The sequence below is a fragment of the Pieris napi genome (assembly GCF_905475465.1).
Source record: "Pieris napi chromosome W unlocalized genomic scaffold, ilPieNapi1.2 SUPER_W_unloc_1, whole genome shotgun sequence".
In the NCBI taxonomy this organism is placed as follows: domain Eukaryota; kingdom Metazoa; phylum Arthropoda; class Insecta; order Lepidoptera; family Pieridae; genus Pieris; species Pieris napi.
The window spans coordinates 999128-1012391 of record NW_025920860.1 but is presented as its reverse complement, the minus strand read 5'-3'; positions in this window follow the sequence as shown (position 1 = coordinate 1012391).

The window sequence follows — 13264 nt, the reverse complement described above, 5'->3', positions numbered from 1 at the left end:
ATAATTTTTAATTTAGGAATAATTAATCAATCAGTCTTCAAAAACTACAAAATATTAAGATTTAATATGTTTTGTAAAAATATCTAACCGACATCATTGATAAAAAAGTTATCAAGTAAAAATATCTAGAATTCAAAAAGTTATATTGTTTTAAAGTAGTCAAAACATCTAAGCACCAATAATATTCCATTTCAGTACAGGTAAAATCTTATAAGTCACAATTTCACAAAATAAAGGCATCAAGTAAATATAACTGTAGGTACAATTCATAATATTTTTTTACGGGTAGAATCTACTAAGTATTTTCGAAGAGAAATTTTCAAACAAGTAAAAATAATTAAGTCCAAACAAATAAAACATTAAAGACATGAAAAATATACTAAGTTGATATAGCCATGTCCTAATTTTCTTAAGTGTAGAATTTTCGAAAAACCCCTTTTTTTTCATCGGTTAGTAAGCACATAATTGGTGATTTTGTGTAAATTCCTCAATATCTAAGCGACATGAAATGCGTCGTAAACGCATGACGAGTAGACCAAACGACGCAGAAAAATTTGACGATTCGAATGGTATATAGAACTCATTTTAAGCTTTCAAGCGTCGATATATTATATGATGACCATAAGTGGGTCACTTGGTGGGGAGGCTCAAAAAAAATAGTGTCATTTATTTTCTTAAAAATATATATATCAGTAGTATAGTATTAAGTTTACTTTGTTCTTTTGCAAGAAATAAAAAGGCTTTTTATTTTTATTTATTTATTTATAAGTTATAAAACAATGTGTACGCATAAAATTATACAAGAAAATATGACATCACAAATTTTACAAACATCAATTAATGTTTAATGTTTAAAGAACTTTATTTCTCATTACAAAAAAAAATTGTTTTTTTACATGAGAAAATTAATATAACGTATATCGCCATCGGCCATCCTAAGTTTTGTCTACTAGGCTCATTCTGATATGTATCTTTAATGCCCTTTTGAATTGGTTAAACACCCGAATATTACGAATTTAAGACAGTAATTGATTAAATAATTGCACACCCTCATACTTAATAGACTTCTTCAAATAATTTGTACACGGCTTAGATTAGAACATTAGCAAGGGAAAAAATTAAACAAGCACCCACAAATAAATAATAATAACTAAAAACGTAAATGAAAACTTTTACCTCATTAAGAGCATGATAAACAAAGTTACGGTAAGGTGTTGTAAAATATATGAAATAAAATATTTTTAATTTCATTATTTCGTGAATAACCTTTATCGCGGTCTTCGTACTGTTATACGAGTTCTTGGATTCAAATAAAAAAAAAATACGTGTGGCAATCGGGGACTGCCGCGGTAAAGTTTTTATAAACGTATGCAATATAATTATTTATTTTTTGCAGTATTTTTTTTCTTTGATATTAACTCAATCTACCATTCTACCAGACTCAGACTAACACGCCTATCCGATCACGCTAAACCGATGTGAGACGCAGTATGCGTTCTGTCCCGCTCTAACGCGTATTGGCCGCACCTATGTTACGTCATCGTGTGTTAGGTTTATTTCGTTACGGAATTTCTTGATTCGGTCGCCGCGCTCAAAGCCCGCGATAAAATCTATGCAATAGCTTAAAAAAATATTTTAATAAGTATATTTAATAACTTGCCATGTGCCCCATCCATTTCCACTTTAGATTATTTATTTGTATTGTAACATCTGTTACCTTAGTTGTTTTTCTTAAAGCTGTATTATTTATTTTGTCTATTCTTTTCTTCTCTATAATTTTCTTCCCTTTAATTCCCTATAATCGTTCCATCGATCTTTGTCACATTTATTTAAAGAGATTAGCTTATAAAGAAATAGGAAGTTAAGTTAGAAGTAACTGAAATCATATCTTCCATCATGTGTACAAATCAGTGATAATGATAAATATAATTCGTAATTATTTTCATATTAAACTATTATTATAAAATACTTTTAAATATTATATTCTGCTTGACACTTCCGTATTTCATATCTAAGCTGTTGTTATCTGGGGGCCTACCAAGAACTTTCTTAAAACAATCCTGTTGAGATGCAGCGGAGTTTAGGTACCTAAAGTCAATAGCATTTTTTCGTACCATGACCGCCTATAAGCTGAAACGTATTAGCATCGCAAGACCGAATGAAAGAACGATAATTTTGTTTGTGGTTTCTGAGTACGTTTAGAAATTTAACTGTCAAACTTACTTCGACAGATGTTTCTATGAAAATAAATAAAATATAAAATAATTCATCAATGACAATAAGCTATTATGTCTTAATATATATATTTATTTTATATAAAACTATTCTTTTGATATATTTTAGACGGAAAGTTCTCTGGTGCTATGACAGTTGACACTTATTATTTTTAAACGTTTCCTTCAAATTTTGATAGGAGCTTTCAATATTTTGGTGTTTACAAAACTTCGGTTTTATAAATATAGTTTTACAAATTGTTTCACTTATAAAATAATGGTATGGGGTAAGTATTGTTCACAAATTTGTTTATTAAAAAAGATATTACAAATCAACTTATTACTCTAAAATCATAAGTAACTATAGTAAAAATTAATTCCTTCAAATTGTACAAACTCAATTTATACGTTAACTAATTCATATAATATAAATAATTATACTTTATTTACAGGGAAGCCCCTCTTCATCTCCCAATACGGCTGGTCACCGCGGGGGATAATGACTACAACCTTCCATCTCCAGTACAAAACTTCGATGTATGCACTTACAATGCAAAATCTTTTCTATCAAATGAAAGATTATTATTATGACGAACCACCAAACTATTCCAATAAAGGTTAATAACAGTACATTACAATATGTTTAAAACTATCTTTACCTGGTCAACAAGTATCTTTCTCAAAGACAAGACACGACGATGAGCTTTAAAAGACGAGTCAACATAACCTGGAATAAATCCTGGAGCAATAAAGAAACCCTTAAATCAGAATTTTAAAACTTAAGAAAAAAAAATGGACTCATATTTAATAGCTTGTCTTACATATTATGGCTTCCAGACATGGATTTACAATAACTACACCAAAAACAAAATACAAGTGTGCCAGAGAATGATGGAAAGGAGTCTACTTGTTACAAACTATTTTAGAGTAGGAATTTAGTAAAGATAAATAAATAAAACAGCTGAGTTAGACAATGGTGCGAACCGCTCAATTTCTTGGAACAGACAGGGGCGATACAATTATTATAACAGACTACATTGACAGATACAGATTACATTGACAGATACAGACTACATAATATTAAGTGGTTGCGTTCAGTTTAACATCCTCCCTTGAACGCAAACCCATAGCGATGAGGAAGTGCTGGTGTTTGGGCTTCGGTAGGGCTTTGGTGAGGCAGTCAGCAACCATCGAATCAGTGCCCACATATTCAATCTTGACATCACCACATTCAACTTTGTTCCTCAGATAGTGGTGACGAACATCAATGTGTTTACTCCTAGCATGATAACTGTAAGTACCTGTAAGTTTAATAGCACTTTGATTATCACAGTACAAAGTAATAGGTGTAACCTTTAAAGAAGGCCACAGTTCACAGTGCAACTGTCTCAGCCACATAGCTTCTTGAGTAGCAGCTGAGAGCGCCATATACTCTGCCTCAGTAGTAGACAAGGCAACAGTTTGCTGCCTTTTTGAATTCCAAGATATCGCTGCACCCTGGAAATTAAAAATGTACCCAGTACATGACTTTCTGTCTTCAGTACAGGAAGCCCAATCAGAGTCTGAGTATCGAAATAACCTCTTAACAGCATTCCAATGCTCTTCTGTATGAGAACTATTATATCGACATAATGTATGCACTGCATAGCATATATCTGGCCTAGTTCCTTGTGAGATGTATAATAAGCAGCCAGTGGCTTCCTGGTAAGGTATACTTTCAAATTTTTCAGAACTTGAAAACTTGATATTCGGTTCCATTGGAGTTCCTACTGAGTTACATTGTTCCATACCAAAACGTCTTAATGTATTTTCTATGTACCTAGTTTGATCAATGGCTATTCCTTCTGAAATGTATGAAATACAAAGTCCAATATAACAATAAGCAATTTCAAGCTCATTCATTTTGAAATTATTCTTCATTTTTATTTTTATATTGTTTGCTGACTCATGACAGTTGTGAAACAACAAAATGTCATATATAGATATATAGTTATAAACATAACATGTTCATTTTCATATTTATAGTAGACACAAGGATCTACATTCGATTTTGAAAAAACCAATATTACTTCAAAAAATTAACTTAAAGGCTTGCTCCAATGTTTCAGGATCTGGCTCAATAGATTTCTTAATTTCCTTCTGACAGAGGAAGGTAGGCATAGCTCTGTGTTTTCTAGGCCTTAAATTAATTCTGTTTATAGGTGATTCACTCCTGGATATAGAATGCTCCGGGACATAATCATCATCACTTGCACAGACTGCACTATCAATTTCCTTTAAAGTCATGTCAGTAGTATCATCTAAATTATCTTCATTTATAACTACTTGCGATTCAGTAAGTGGTAGAAAAGCAAAATCTTTATTTACACTCTCTTCTAGGAAGATTACATCTCTGCTTCTCATTACTTTTCCTTCAGTTTTGTCAAACAATCTATAACCCTTGGACTCTAAACAATAACCTACAAATATAAGCTCTTTTGACTTACAGTCCCATTTTAACCTCTTCTCCTTTGGCACATGCATCATAGCTCTGCAACCAAACACTTTAATGTTACTGATATTAGGTTTAATGCCGGACCATAATTCCTCAGGAGTTTTATATTGTAAAGACTTTGTTGGTGAGCGATTGATAACATATGCAGCGGTGGCTACTGCCTCAGCCCATAACTTCTTAGGTAGGCCAGAATTAATAAGCATACATTTAGCACGTTCTGTTAAAGTTCGGTTCATCCTCTCACTCATGCCGTTCTGTTCGGGGGTATAGGGTATAGTGAGTTGACGTTTGATACCAGAATCCCTACAAACCTTATCAAATGCTTCATTGACATACTCCTTTCCATTGTCAGATCTTAGTGTTTTAATTTTAGCATTTAATTGATTCTCTACTAGTAGCTTAAAATCTTTAAACTTTTCGAGTACTTGTGATTTAGAGCTGATAAAGTAAACGAATACCTTTCTAGACCAATCGTCGACAAAAGTGACATAATATCTGGCACCACCGAGAGACTTTTCCTCCATTGGCCCACATACGTCTGAATGCACCAACTCCAGGAGGGCGGAAGCCCTTGTGCCAGCATGTTTGAATGGTTGCCTTGTTTGCTTACCTTTTAAGCAAGTATTACATACCACATGCTCCTCTCTACTTGATTCTATATCTGCTCCTTCTGTAGACTCATTAAGTTTCTGAAGATCATTATAATTTAGATGACCCATCCTTTGATGCCATAGATGTACAGATGACATCAAAGCATAAGTTTCATTATGAACCACATATAAATTGTTCTTTATATATCCAGTGAGAATTAATTTAGACTCTTTATAAACATTACATGTATTCTTACTAAATTTTACTTGACAGTTATTCTGTGTCATTTGGCGGACTGACAGAAGATTAACAGCCAAATCTGGCACATATAAAAAATTTTTTACTTGTATTGTACCAATTTTTAATTCACTTTCACCATCATATGTTTCTATATTTACTTTACCACAGCCTTTTACTGTTAATATTTTGTTGTCTGCAACTTTAATGTTTGTTACTAAAGCAGGTCCGTAATCATAAAGCCAATCTCTATTGTTTGTCATGTGCATTGCAGCTCCTGAATCAATGTACCAGCATCCACTCTCTAGGCCTGGTGAGGCTGGAAACGCTGCAACATAGCTAGAAGAAGTATTAATAGTTTCAGACTTATTCTTTTGATTTGAGCTGTTTGAGGCACAAAATTTGGCTAAATGACCATGCCTATTGCACCTAAAGCACCTGGGACCTTTACTATTTGCTTTAGAACCTGAACATTTACTATTCTTTGCCTTGCCTTTGTGGAAATTTGAAAAAAAAACAGATGAGTTGTCCGGAGACTTTACATCCTGTAAAATCTTTGTTTTAACTAAATCAGCAGTGATGGACACACCTGAGCTTTCCATAGCCATAATCATAGGCCTATATGACTCTGGTAACCCGGCTAATAATAATGTGCCGAGCCACTCATCATCTACAATGAATTTAATATAACGAAGCTTGTGTGCACATGTGATGATTTTGTTGACATAGTTCTCAAAACTACCACAACTTTCCACATCTGTAGTAATTAGTTCTCGCAGAAGACCTACCTTCCTCAACAAGCCGGAGTCATCAAAAGCCTTTCTCAGGTTATCCCATACCTCCATAGCCGTGGTGGCATCCTGGATATGAACATAGTTCATAGGGTCAACTAGAAGGACTATTTTTGACCTTGCCTTCGTATCTTCGGTCTTCGTAAAAGCCATGCCCGATGTCTCGACACATTTCCACAAATCTTCATGCTCTAAAAAGGTTTTCACCGCGAAACTCCATGTAGGATAATTATCACGGCCCGCCAAACGATCAATTTGAGCAAAACGGGGGTCCGCCATTGTAAGCTGAAAAGTTAATGACGTCGCGACGTATCACGAAATCAATTTGCATCAACGTGATGCCTTTCACTTTATTAATCCTACTTTCCTATTTCTATCCGGGCGTCTGGGCCCATAACCTGTTACAAACTATTTTAGAGTAGGAATTTAGTAAAGAGAAATAAATAAAACAGCTGAGTTAGACAATGGTGCGAACCGCTCAATTTCTTGGAACAGACAGGGGCGATACAATTATTATAACAGACTACATTGACAGATACAGATTACATTGACAGATACAGACTACATAATATTAAGTGGTTGCGTTCAGTTTAACACTACTAAACATACAAAGACAACATCGGAAGAGAAATACAGAAATAAGGAAAACAACAAAAATAATTGACGCTTTAGACAAAAATGTAATTGGGCGGGTCTTACTGCTTGCATGGACAAGGAAAAATGGACACCAAGGGTATCCTGGCGAGAACCAACAAAAAGATTAAGAGGTAGACCAAAGTAAAACTGGATTGATGAAATAAAAAGAAAAGCTGGTGAAAACTGGACCACCAAAGCAAAAGACAGACAGATGTGGAGCAAAATGGAGGAGGCCTTTACCTGTAGGGGTCCATAACGATTTAATGATACTTTATAATGATTTATAAAAATGAATTTTGGTTTGATTCTTATTAATTTATTTATCATTTCAAACTTATATACATTGAAATTATTAATTATGATTGATTCCAATCATAATTAATAATATTTAAAGATTATAAATAATAATATTGTATTTTTTAATGCATATTTTGTAATAATTAATCTTATGATATACTTGTTTAACATGTTATTCATTATGGAAATAAAGAGGCTGTAATAATAATAATTTTCTTTACAGCTTAACCTGACAAAATTGCTAAATTGAGACTATATGAATAAATGTTTATATCCAATTGAACATTGCCTGAAGACATCTTTTTCTATCTTGATGGAGTCCTAACTAAATAAATACTGTTATTTTAATTTTTTTTAAATGGCTTATTATTTACACATTATAAATTTAAAAATACCTATGTTTTTTTAAACAACAAAAAGCAGAGGAGAATAATACAATTCATGAACATAGTGAGGAAAAATGTAATTATAATAAATATCTGCTAGTAATATGGCATTCTTATTTATTGTAAAATATGATATTATATTGGGGGATTATGTTTTTGTTAGACATTAATTGAATATTATTGAACAATGTGCAATTATTTGTAGGTACACTGAAATCTTCAATGAATCAAAGTCAATAATCTATAGTAAATTATAAACTCAATATCTACGAAGTCGGTAGTCGGAAGGGCATTGCCGTCTTGTTTCTCATCTCCGTCTATATTTTAATAATTTATTTATAATCACACTCTAAACTCAAAATACTCCAAAATATCGTAAATATAAAAATTATATTTTTTTTCCTATATTAGCCATAGTAGATAAATCTTATTATTTTAACTTTATCAACAAGTTTTAATACAAATATTGAATTTTATAGGTTCTAAACTATTATTTGGACATTTCGATACAAAAAAGTTAAACAAAAAGTAACTTTTTTAGAATCGCTTATTCTGTCATAGTTGGAACTTGGAAGGCGCAACTGTCAAATTGCGGTTCAGCCGAGCGGCCATGGTACGGATTTTCATACAAATTAAACGAAGGAAATCTGATAACCGCTAAGGTCACGTGGGAACATAAACTGTCTCGTTTTTTCGATGTCATGGTACGAATTAGCGATGCATCTCAGTTGTAGGTTGTCAATAGGCTCGCAATAAGAGTTCATGGTAGGCCCCCTGATCTTGACAACTAGAACATAAAGCTCGAAGCTCTTAGGCCGGGGGATAGTGACACAAAATAGTGGGTCATTTGTACCAGTATGGCGGTTCTTCAGGGGTCTTATTATGCAATGAAAAAAAGAAAAATGATCGCCCAATCGTGTGGGATTAATTAGGGTGTCAAACGATTTCTTCCACAAAAATTCTAGTGTTTTCTGATAGACCACAAAAAAATAAGAGGCGGCAGTGTCATGCCATACTTCTCCTGTGTGACTTACAGCCATTTCGAAGGCTGATTACCTGAACAGGTACAATCTGCGGCCTATATGTTGTAGCGCCACTGGATTATTATTATAAGCAATTGATCACATAGGAATAAATCTGGTATTATTTCACATTAAGATTTTACCTTTATAACTTTCAAACTATTATAGAAAGCAATGCCTATAAACAAATAGGGAAACTAAACTTTCCATAAACAGTTTTCCTGCGACTACCAGGAAAAACTAATGTGAAGCAAGAAACCGGATAGTACTGTGCAATGCAACGTTATTACGATAGTATTATTTAATATGTTATATAAATATTGTATTTATTGTATATGAACCATCCATTGCTCGGATTGGTTTAAATATAGGTTATTTTCAATGTCTTCTATAAAACTAATACATCATATTGCTTAGAAGAGATTGCTTATTAGTGAGCCATAACACTATTAATGTGTCACATGTCAGAACCATAATGTATGTAACTTCTATGTAAAATTCCTTTTAAGACAAATTGGCCGCCAATCGCCATGTGTGGCAGAATTGCAAACTTTAGATTGTAATACTAACACCATAATAATTTGTACCATATTCTTGCTAATAAATTATTATTATTATATATACATGTATGTTAGAAAAAATACGAAAAATGCCATAGATAATTTATATTACAAAAAGGTTTTGTATATTTGTAAGGATCAAATTCGAAAACTGGTAACATTTTCACAAAATCTTAAAGGTGCAAACATACTACTAAAACGCCACGCGACGCAACGTGTCGACACCCGATGTCCATCGTGCACATTACCAACACGCGACACCACGACTTAAATCCATTTCGTAGAAATTCCACACAGTATGCATTTTCAGTAAGAAACAATTTAAGGAATATTTTGGTGGTGTAGGCGCCGTTCCGTGACAGCTTGATATAGTGAGGAAAGGTAGACAAAATTAAAAACTTGCAACTCATACAAAAGTCTTTTAATATTATATTTTAATAAAACTTTCCGCTTGTATTCATTTGTTCGACTATTTCTTCCCATGCATTATTTCTCACAGTATGGTCGCTGTATTGGGCTAATCTTATGTCATATAGAACAGAATATTGTTTCACCAACTCAGTTAATTGTTGGTCGTTCATTTCGCCAAATAAATAAATCCAAAAATATGTAAGTATATAAATTGACATTTGTGCCAAAAACTCGAACGTTTGACGCTTGGCGTCAACAACACGACAACACGCTGATCCAAATCGATTGGATATTACCGCGTGTGATCACATGGCGTGTTGTATATGTGCACCTGACCATATTAAATATATGGGGATTGATAAGTACTGACATGCGTCGGATGGCGTGGTGTAGCGTCGCGTTTTAGTAGTATGTTTCCGCCTTAACTTATTACTACTTAATTGTAACTATAACGTCAAGAAATTATTTCTACCAACTCAATGAATAAAATTATTACTAAATGTGCGACAGGCTAATTAAAACTTAAATTAGAATCTCGATTGAGTCCAACAAAAACGAAAGCTTTACAAAATCTTAAACCGTATAACAAAGTTTTGTAATATTAATCGTAACACAATTTTATACTTTTAACGGAACAAATCAATATAGATTACGCAATTAATCTGCTTAGCGGAAGCATGTTAATCGTTTTCATAATATTTTTGCGTAAATAACATTCCAATTTATCAATTAATTTGACCATATTACATATGCGGTATATCTTCGCACGGCTGGAGCTCGGGTTTTTAATTTTGATAATCATCATCAGCCTCTCTGTTTTTCTCCATTTCTGGATGTAGGTTTTTTCTCCATCTCTGCATCCACTGGGAGCCAACCGTCTTGACGATATCGTCAGTCCACTTAGTTGGAAGGCGGCCGCGCGGTCTTTTGTTTTGTCGATGGCTCCATTCAAGGAGACTCCGGGTTCATCCTGGTCTGCCACCACCGCCACTTTGATGTCGCGACAGACTTTACGATGACGTCTCTCACGCTGGTCTTTTCAAGAATGGCCTCATTTCGTAGACGATCGCGAAGGGAAATGCCTAGCATTGCGTGATCCATCGCCCACTGCGTGACTCTCAGGCTTCCCGTCGTGCGTTGTGTGAGCGGTATGGTTTCGGCTCCATGAGTATAACCAGGCAGGATGCACTGAAAACCATTATTTTGAGTGCTATAGAGATGGGTTATCATTATCTCTCCATTTGCTCCAAAAGCTGTCCGAGAAATACGTCTTTCGACTTCAGCTTGACACATGCCCACGGCACATCCATAAATATAGCGTTACTTCATCTACCTGCTTTTTTACCTCCAACGTAAGCTCCAAGTACAAGCGTTACCCCTTTTAAATGTAATATATATCATACACAAAACAAGTCAGAATTTTGTGAAAAAAAAAACATAGTCAGAACTTTTACGAAATCAGTCTTATTTATTACCTTATAATCATAGCATTTAAATGACAATATAAAACAAGATCGTTTTTCAGTTTTGACTGAAATATTAAACTTTTAATTTTTTTTGTGACCACTGAAGGGACATACTTCCACAGAATAGAACAAAAACAAAAACAATCGTTACGTTAGTCTTAAAAAGTTATTCATATAAACAATACAAAGTAAAAAAATGATTTTAAAAGTTTATCATCATCACTCGAATCAAAAAATGAACGGCCTTTACATTTCTTTTGTGGTGCATTTGAGTCGTCAGAGTCACTGTATTCTGGGAATGCACGGACTCTGGATTTTTTAGGTGTTACTTTTGGTGGTGTAATTGAGTTTTCCAAGTCACTTACATCAAGGGTTGGAAATAACCTGAATTTATTAGGAGTTACTGAGTCATCAGAGTGTGTATTAATTAAATTTGGCTTTTGTGGGGTTAATGGTTGATGGGTTGGGCTTGGTGATGATTCCAATGATGGTGTATTGAACAAGGGTTCAAGCAGAGTTGGGGTTGTCGGTCCAGTGGCTGTAGAGGCTGATGTAGTGTTATTAGTAGTTGCTGGACTGGGGGTTGAAGAAGATGTAAAATTCTGTAGAAGTTGTGTTTCTATAAAATTACACGAAATGCCCTCAACCTCTATTTGTCCAATTTCAAAATGGGTACATTCAATATGGGCTGCACATAATAAGCAGCTCAATCGTCTGCAACGTATAATGTTAGGTGCTTTTGCACTCCGTGCAACCTGATGAATCTTGAAGGTCCCTTTAAAAGGACGAAGTTTGACGTTTGCAATTTCTTGTATATTAGATACTTCATTATCAATACGAATAATTTCAATGCCTTCACAGTTACCTTTTAAACATGAAATAAAACTATCAATGTTTGATTTATCTTGGCCATTTGTAACTGCATTATCGCATGTCCGTTTTATGCATCCACCTACCCCATCAGTAGCACCTTTGCCATGTCCTGCCTCGCTGAAATGCCAGTTAATGATTTCTGCTTTTGAAATTTTGCTAAGATTTGCTGTTTTATTACGATACTGGGTAGTAGGCCCATCACTGAGTACATGCAGCTGCTTCAAATCTGGTGTAAGTAACTTTATTCTTTGAATAACAGGTTTTAAATGTGCACAAATGAACACGGGATCGTGTCTTAAGTTTTCTGATACAGTGCAAAGACATGTGGTTTGTGTAAGGTTTGTTGGTGGCTGATTATAATTACGCAACGCTACTTTTGGCCCTCAATGAACGCAGATGTCGGCAAGTGGGCAAAAGTATGCCTACAGTGTCAGCGTGCCAAAATACAACGCCACACAACAAGTCCATTATCAATTTTTTCACCAACCGAACGATTCGAACACGTGCACATCGATATCGTTGGTCCGCTACCTACCGCGGCCACCGGTCATCGATACCTCGTGACAATGATCGACAGAGCGACGAGATGGCCCGAAGCATACCCATTATGCGAAATAACAGCGGAAGACGTAGCCAAAGCATTATACGAAGGTTGGATTTCCCGTTTTGGTTGCCCTGCTACAATTACAACGGACCAAGGACGCCAATTCGAAAGCAGAGTATTTGCATCTCTTTCTCGCTTACTCGGAATTGAGAAAACGCGTACAACATCATACCATGCACAGTGTAACGGTATCATCGAAAGATGGCACCGTGTCCTTAAGGCCGCATTGAAAGCAAGACTACAGACCGCAAGAAGCTGGATTAACGAGCTACCAACCGTCTTACTCGGATTACGCGCCGCTATGCGAAGTGACACCGGCGTATGCGCCGCCCAACTTACCTACGGATGCAACATACGCTTACCCGGTGATTTCTTATCAACGACCCGCGATAACGTCATTATGGACTCTGCCTACATCGATCAGCTGCGCGACGCAATACGTAACTTGCAACCAATGCCTAACCAACCACACAGCAACACAAAACCTATATTCATACACCGCGACCTGCAAACATGTGAATACGTATTCGTACGCATAGACGCCGTAAAGAAGCCATTACAAGCACCCTACGGACCCTATCGCGTGCTGAAACGAGACAGCAAGATATTCACGCTGCAGTTACCGAACCGCGAAACCAATATCTCTATTGACAGACTCAAACCCGCCTACATAATCGCCGAGC